We start from the raw sequence: 7,291 nt of genomic DNA on the forward strand, positions 1-7,291 counted from the left end.
TCTTACAGGTCCACTGGCCTGTAAGCAGCCCAGTATGTTATGTTGCCTCATAGTAGCAGTGTTCTTGGCCTTGCATGGTGCCTTGAGGACTTGTTCGTGAGAGATTTGAAAGCATGGTGTAAATCTGGGTATGAGATCTGGGAACATAGAAGGGAAGAGGGCAGCATTTTAGCTATATTTTTAAAGATCATGGGCAATGAAAACCCCTTATCTGGACCATCTATTGTGCTGGTGATCTTATACATTTGCTGATGTTGTTTATAATTTGAAAAACACCAAACCATGTGCCAGCAAGCAGAAAATACTTTGTTGATAAATTCCTTGTATTCATCTCAGCCTTTGTGTGTACCTCATTTGACCAATGTAATCACACTTAGCACTTTGATGGCACAAAGCCAGGGGTGCTTACACATGAAGCAAAACAGTTGTATAGTATATGACAAATGTTAAAAAGCAACAAAGCAAACTCAAACACTAGACTCCTGTACAAGGCTAACATTTATAGAATTTGACTGCATTTATTAAATATGACCATGGTCTGGGTGTCTGGCATTTATAGGTTCATAGGTTCATAGGTAGGTACTAGGCTATTGGCCCTAGGGCCTATATAAGCCTAGCCAAAAAATGTACCCTGGCTTTCGCCACCCAAGAAAATTATTTTCCTGTGCCCCTGTCGAGCAGAGCCACAGAAGTGATCCCTGGGGTGAATTTCCCATTTCCCATCCAATCATCAAGATTTTTCTTGAAGAGTGCTAATGAGGAGCTTTGTTTGACATAGATAGGTAGTCTGTTCCAGAGTATGGGAAGTCTCTGGGACAGGAATCTACCCCTCCAGCATGTTCTGTTTATTGTGGTGACAAGGTTTAGGTCCCTAGAGTGTGTAGCTCAGAGGGATTGGGAGCATTTGTATTTGTACTTTTACTTGCTTGCTCTTGGAACCCTCTTAGCAACAATAAGTATAACTATGATGAAATAAAAGATAAAAACGGACACTGACCACTATGTTTCCACTGCTCCTACATGCTATTGGACTTGCTTTGATAAGAGGAAGCCAACAGTATTGGCTGCGATGGTGCATTTATTTCAAGTTCTATTTTTCACTTAAATTGTTTATTTTACCTGTAAAATAAAAATGGAACAGTCACTAACCACCAATTAGCTTTACTATAATGGCAGAAAGGAATACAAGCTTTTCATTTAATTTCACAGCATTGCACACAATCTTCAGACATAATAACTTGAAGAATGTCAACAATTTGCAAATATGATCTAAATGATAAGATTTGAAACAAACAGTTGTTCCTGTCCTGTATATGTAGCAATGCATTATATGAAAAAAAAAATACAGTGAAAGAAATACTGGTATTCATAGTCAAATCATAAATTATGCAATACAGTCTAGTATTTCATCAGACCATGTAGTGCTGTAGGGCAACATGCTAAAAGGTGCAGAAAAAGAGGTGCAGAGATGATTGTATTTTGACATGCAAATGAAGGTACACAGTCAAATGTTACATAATGAGATGCAAATGAGGATCAGCGTTAGCTGGACATGAGTCATAGATATCTAGCATGCAGTGACATATGCAGGCAGAAACACACTACAATGTGTAATACTGCAGCAGCCAAAGCGTTATGAGTAGTGGCAGCTATTTCACAGTAACATTTAGTCATAAAGGCTAGCAACCACATAGGGCATTGACATGGCCGTACACACCAATAGAAGCAGTACTGACAAAGAATGACATCATATCAGCTGACAGACTGGCTGATACTGAAGCACTTCAGAATGGATGAAGATGTTATATGGGATTGGATGATGTGCTTGGTCCGCACTCTGGAACTGCCAACAATCCGAGGTGTCTGCTAACAGTGAATAACAAGGTAACTGTTGCTGTTATTACTCAAGTACATAAACCTGTGAAAGATAAACTGTGGGCATATTGGGGGCTCATAGACATCAGCTTAAGAAATACTCAGTACTCAATATTCTACTCAATAAAGTGTTGACATGTATGGATGAGCACATCTGCTTTTCCAATGCAGCAGGGGAGAGAGCTTACCACCATGTGTTGATTTTGCAGACTCAAACACCTTCATGAAGTGCAGACATCTATAGAATAACACCATGTGACAGTAATGGCCTCATCTGGTACCCATAATTTATATGTGTTTAATAGAAGTCATCTGTGTTGTCATTTCCTGTATGGTGAATTACTACAAGACTTCCTATTAGGTAATGGTGACCACATCAATAAACCAATACAGAGAAAGCTGCAGGCAGTACTGCCTATTGGCCATGAATACCTGCAGCTAGATATCATTTCATTCTTGTGTCTCTTTTATTTCCCCCCAAATGTCCCTACTTTATGTGGCAGGTCATGCTTGATAACTGCAGTACCCCTGACCGACAGTGCCCATATGGACCTTGTATAGCATGACTGAAAATCAGTATATCTCCTCCCACATCCAAACCAGAAATGTATAGAGAGTGTGTTTGTCTCATGGAAATCCTTATTCCATTGTCTACATACATCTGGAGAAGGCATGCCACTGTGACGGCCATAGCATGTTAACTGTTTGTAGAATGCTGTTGCAGTCAAAGCCATCTCAGCCAGCAGCTCATTATCCCGTAAAAAAAGCAGTGATGCCAGCAGATGGCAAACAGTGGCTGAACCATACATCCCCAGACATTCTACATATTGTAAGGCAACAGAGGTAGGCAGTGGTACTGGCACACCATGTAGATTTATATGATGCATGCAGTGCATTCTCTCGGCTATTCTATGCAGTGCATGGTGAAGTCACAGTGTGCATCACACATTGCAACTGGCTCAACACATGATGGAGGGAGGAGAGGGCCACAGCTATCATCATTTGTGCAGATGCCTAGAAAAACATGGACACATAGCTAACTGCACAACCGATGTGGGCAGGCTACCAGTCAATAGAGGAGGAATGGATGCCAGTAGGGCAGTTGATTTACCCAACTGATTCATTTAAATTTAAGGGAAGCCACTGCAGTCTTATGCCATATGTGCAGTGTGACAGCAGGATGTGGGGGAAGTACAATATGTTAGTGTAGCATAGAATTGGCAAAATTGGTGACCTGTATGACCCAAAGGAAGCAAAAATGTCAGAATTAATGGAAAAATATCTGTATGGGATGTGCACACATGTGTTCCACCTAAGGTAATTGTATGGTGAGGCGTCTTTTTGTGTGGGGTGTAGTATAGTGATTCACTTCCCCTGGTAGGTAGTGTGTCCACAATGATGAGTAGCAAACATACCCACCAGGGGTATCCGCATGCCTCCCTACACTTTATGCAATTCCACTCACTCACAGTATTGATATCGTGGACCAGTGTTTCCCACATTGACTCCTGTAGAGGCAGGCGGGTCATCTCCTCACAAGCAACTATCACCCATCATTCCTGAATACCTGTAGCGGGATATCATTCTCAAGAGGAATTAACTTGTCTTATCTGTGCCATTTGGTAGCTGTGGAGGACATATGTAGCCCTAAAAAGAGTTATCATTTAGTGGGCAGGTGATGTGTAGGTACAGTAGAATTACACATGTCTGGATATGGATAAGTAGACAGTGTAGGACATAGATATGCTAGACACTGGGGTATTATAGTGGTTACTGTGATGTGTAGTTGGATATAGGTGTGGCATATAACAAAGTGTCCTCTGAGAGTGGTAGTAGATTGGGTCTTCCCTTAAAGCAGGTGCAGTGGCTAACACAGGCACATGGGTGGCAAGGGGACAGGAATATCATGTCAGGGGTACTACCATATAGCATAGCATGTGAATAGCAGGCTTGGAGGAGCAGTCCTTTGGTATACCTCTCATCATTTTAATGTAAGAATTTAGGTCAAAGCCGCAACTAATGGGGGAAGCAAAGGCCCAAAAATAAGCTCAGAATCCTGATATTGCTCAGATAAATGTAGAAAGTTGTTATAATAATGGGTTTTGTATTAGCATTCATTTTCTGAAGTTTATAAAATCTGAAACTCAAATGTTTATCATTATTTATTGACTTTTATTCTTAATGATTTGCCAGAAAACAAATTTTATGAGAATGGATGAAAAATATGAGGCACAAATCTGGACATTCTGCAAAATTCTGGACAGTTGAGAAGTATGTCCATTTGTTGTTCTTAGATATTACGATCATATGTTACTCCTGTGATTGCCAATTATCGTGATTGGGCAGACAGGTATATGATAGTGATGTTATACAAATTAGGATACATTACACAGGAAATGGTGGCAGTCTTATTATAGTAGGCTGCAATGCCTTACATGCAGTTGTAGTTCAGCAGGTGTGTAGCCTACAGAGTGTAGAGCAGACAGAATAGGTTGGTGACAGCAGTCCTGCTGCAATGTGTTGCTGTCAGTGTGATTCAGTTGTAAGTTTCCATGTACATAATCTAAACACTCTGTTGCCGTAGGTGCATGCAGCAAATGCACATAAAACAAAAGAGTAATGTTACCATGCCAACATGTTGATTACAGCAGGATATTCACAACTTAGAATTCATATTTATATGATATTGCTGCATTACTCCTTTCCACACTACTGTAGACCACTATGCTCCTTCTATGGGCTCTATCCCATGGTGTATCATCTTTTCTGCAGTTAGATAGTATTTCAGCCTTTTTGTTTGCATCTGCTACTGCTTCTTGCAGCATAGTTTGGTGTCAGACCTTGTGGATTCCCCAAGAAATATGCTAATATATATTAATCTGCCCTGTATATGTGCCAATGAGACTATGTTTTGCTATTGTGCATAAAATGTTATGTTTCACAGAGGAGCAGCAGTAACATAAAGTGTAAAACATTTTGTCACTCAGTACTGACATCAGAGAGTCCAATAATATGTAGATTCAATGTCAGCAAAAATGGATTTACATATATTAAGTGCAAGGAGGGCATTTCTCAGAATATTGCTCTTTTTTCTGAAGTCCGTCAATCTTGGAGTTGAAGGGATGGGGGGCTTGCCTCCACAATAGGAGTGCTGGGTGGCTTGTTCCCCTGCAGAAAAAAAAAAGTTTAAAGGAGGACAGCAATGTTTGCTATTCATTTTTCTCCTACATTTTCTGCTTTTTTTTCATGTGTTGAGACTCAACATTTCAATAAGCCATGTATGTGCTGCATTGTTATGGTGCCATTGTGCCCCAGCAGGGATTCAGAGGATGGCATAATTCTCTGGCTGACATTTTGTATTGTTATAGATTTATGCTGACACCTGTAGATGCTGTTACATCATGGAGAGTGCCTGAATGGTGTGTTTAGCAGAGTAAAACTATATCACTTGGCATTTGTGATCATGTGAAGGTCCATTTTTTAAGGTGGATGCCTGGTAAAACCTGACATTATAGATGACAAGGCTGACTAACACTCCCTATATGAGTGAGTAATGCAGGCAGTGATACAATGTCCTGTGCTGCCCCTGCAATGAAGATAAGATAGGTTTGGGAAACAGAGGTGAGGCAGTGATGGTAGTGTAAATATCTGTCATTTCTACTGTGCCTCATATTGCTATTTTCACAGCTGTGCTCTTGTTACAATCGTTTTCCTCTGACAGACTCCATGCTATTCCATGATGGCTGTTGAGAGTGACTATTTGCATGATACGTGCGCTAGATGTAGGTAGTTAGTCACAGTGCGGCAGTGTATTGTTTTGTGGGATAGTGTGTAGAGCAATGTCTCTGGTGGATACTGTACACCATTTCATCCTTCAGAGTTGTTGCAGTGCAGCTGCTTTTGCACCATTATACCACTATATGGTAGTGTATGTCGCAGTCCTAACTATGGACACTTTGTCTTCTTTTTGGATCACTACACATAACTGCGGTGGTGGTGCTGCGGTAGTGTTGTCGCCTCACAGTATGACACTGTCCTGTTCGATTCTCAGCTACAGCTTCTTCTGTGTGGAGACATGCGTGAATGGGTGTACCTTCGTTGAAGGTTGTGTGTCAGAGCTGGCAACTCGGCACATAAAAATCGACTGCCAATCATTAGCGGACTGGAGTTCCGCTGTGGAGACCCCTAACCGGGAAAAGCCGAAAGACACAACAACACATCCATAATGTATGTAGCACCTTACTGGGGCTGTGAGCACCATATCTGTTTGTGTGCACATGTATGTAGAGCAGTAGCTTTGTATTGTAATCTGCATCCAAGTTACATTTGTATATGATATGTGATGGCATATCCCTTTTGTCTTTCATACTGAGAAAATACAGAGGAAAATGTTTCCAGCTGCTCCAGGAGACAGCAGAGACTACAGGCACAGCAGCATTTGTCTCATCCTGCTTCCACACATACACTCTGTACACAGTACTGGCTATATGTTCTCATAATTAATGCAATCTTCCTCTTTGTGTTTCTCTCCTACAGGTCACACAATCCGACCCAAGTCACATGCATGTCTCCTCACTGATGCCCTGGCCAAGTCTGTATCTGCGGTGGGCAAACAGGGTGGAAGTGCCTAGCTTGAATGCGTTTCTGGATTATAACTTACAGGCTCAGCCTGAGTTCAGTCATTCATTGTTGTTGGCGGTGGCTGACTGAGTGATGACATTTTGGTCATCATGCAACAACTTCCAATGCATTCGATATTAGCCTTATTGGATCAGCTGGCCAATGCCATTAGGCTATTAGAAGTAGGTATAGAGCATGCCACAGGTCACCAAGATACAGAACTACTACCTAATTACTTTCAGTAATATCCCAGTGGATAAGGTGACAGTTGGCATGCTGTCTGTATTCAACCCTTTCTCCAACTATTTCTCTGCCATCTTTTTTGTCTATGTCATCTCTTGTCTCAGACCTTGTGTATCCCATCAACTCCAGTTTATCTGTATTATTCCATATGTGTTTGGGAGCTGTGTCACTTCTTTTCCTTCCCCTCTATTTCTCCCCATCATACCTTTTACCCATCTCAGCTTCACCTCTATCTTCATATATGCAAAAGAGAGGCCTGTTCCTGGAAAAATAATATGTGTCTTACCTTCCTCCACACTGTTTTGCCTTATTGTGCATACATATTTCTGTGTAGCACTCCCATAAGTTTGAGTTGGTTATATAAAATGAATAGTAAAATATCAGCGCGTGTGTGTGTGTGTGTGTGTGTGTGTGTGTGTGTGTGTGTGTGTGTGTGTGTGTGTGTGTGTGTGTGCGTGTATACTATACAAACTGCTAATTTTGGTGTTAAATCTTGAAAACAATACCCACTTAATGTACTTGTTTAGAAGTTTACTTGAGAGTGTGGCTATTA

The sequence above is a fragment of the Protopterus annectens genome, chromosome 11.part0 (genome assembly GCF_019279795.1).
Source record: "Protopterus annectens isolate FY-2018-M chromosome 11.part0, PAN1.0, whole genome shotgun sequence".
Classification (NCBI taxonomy): domain Eukaryota; kingdom Metazoa; phylum Chordata; order Ceratodontiformes; family Protopteridae; genus Protopterus; species Protopterus annectens.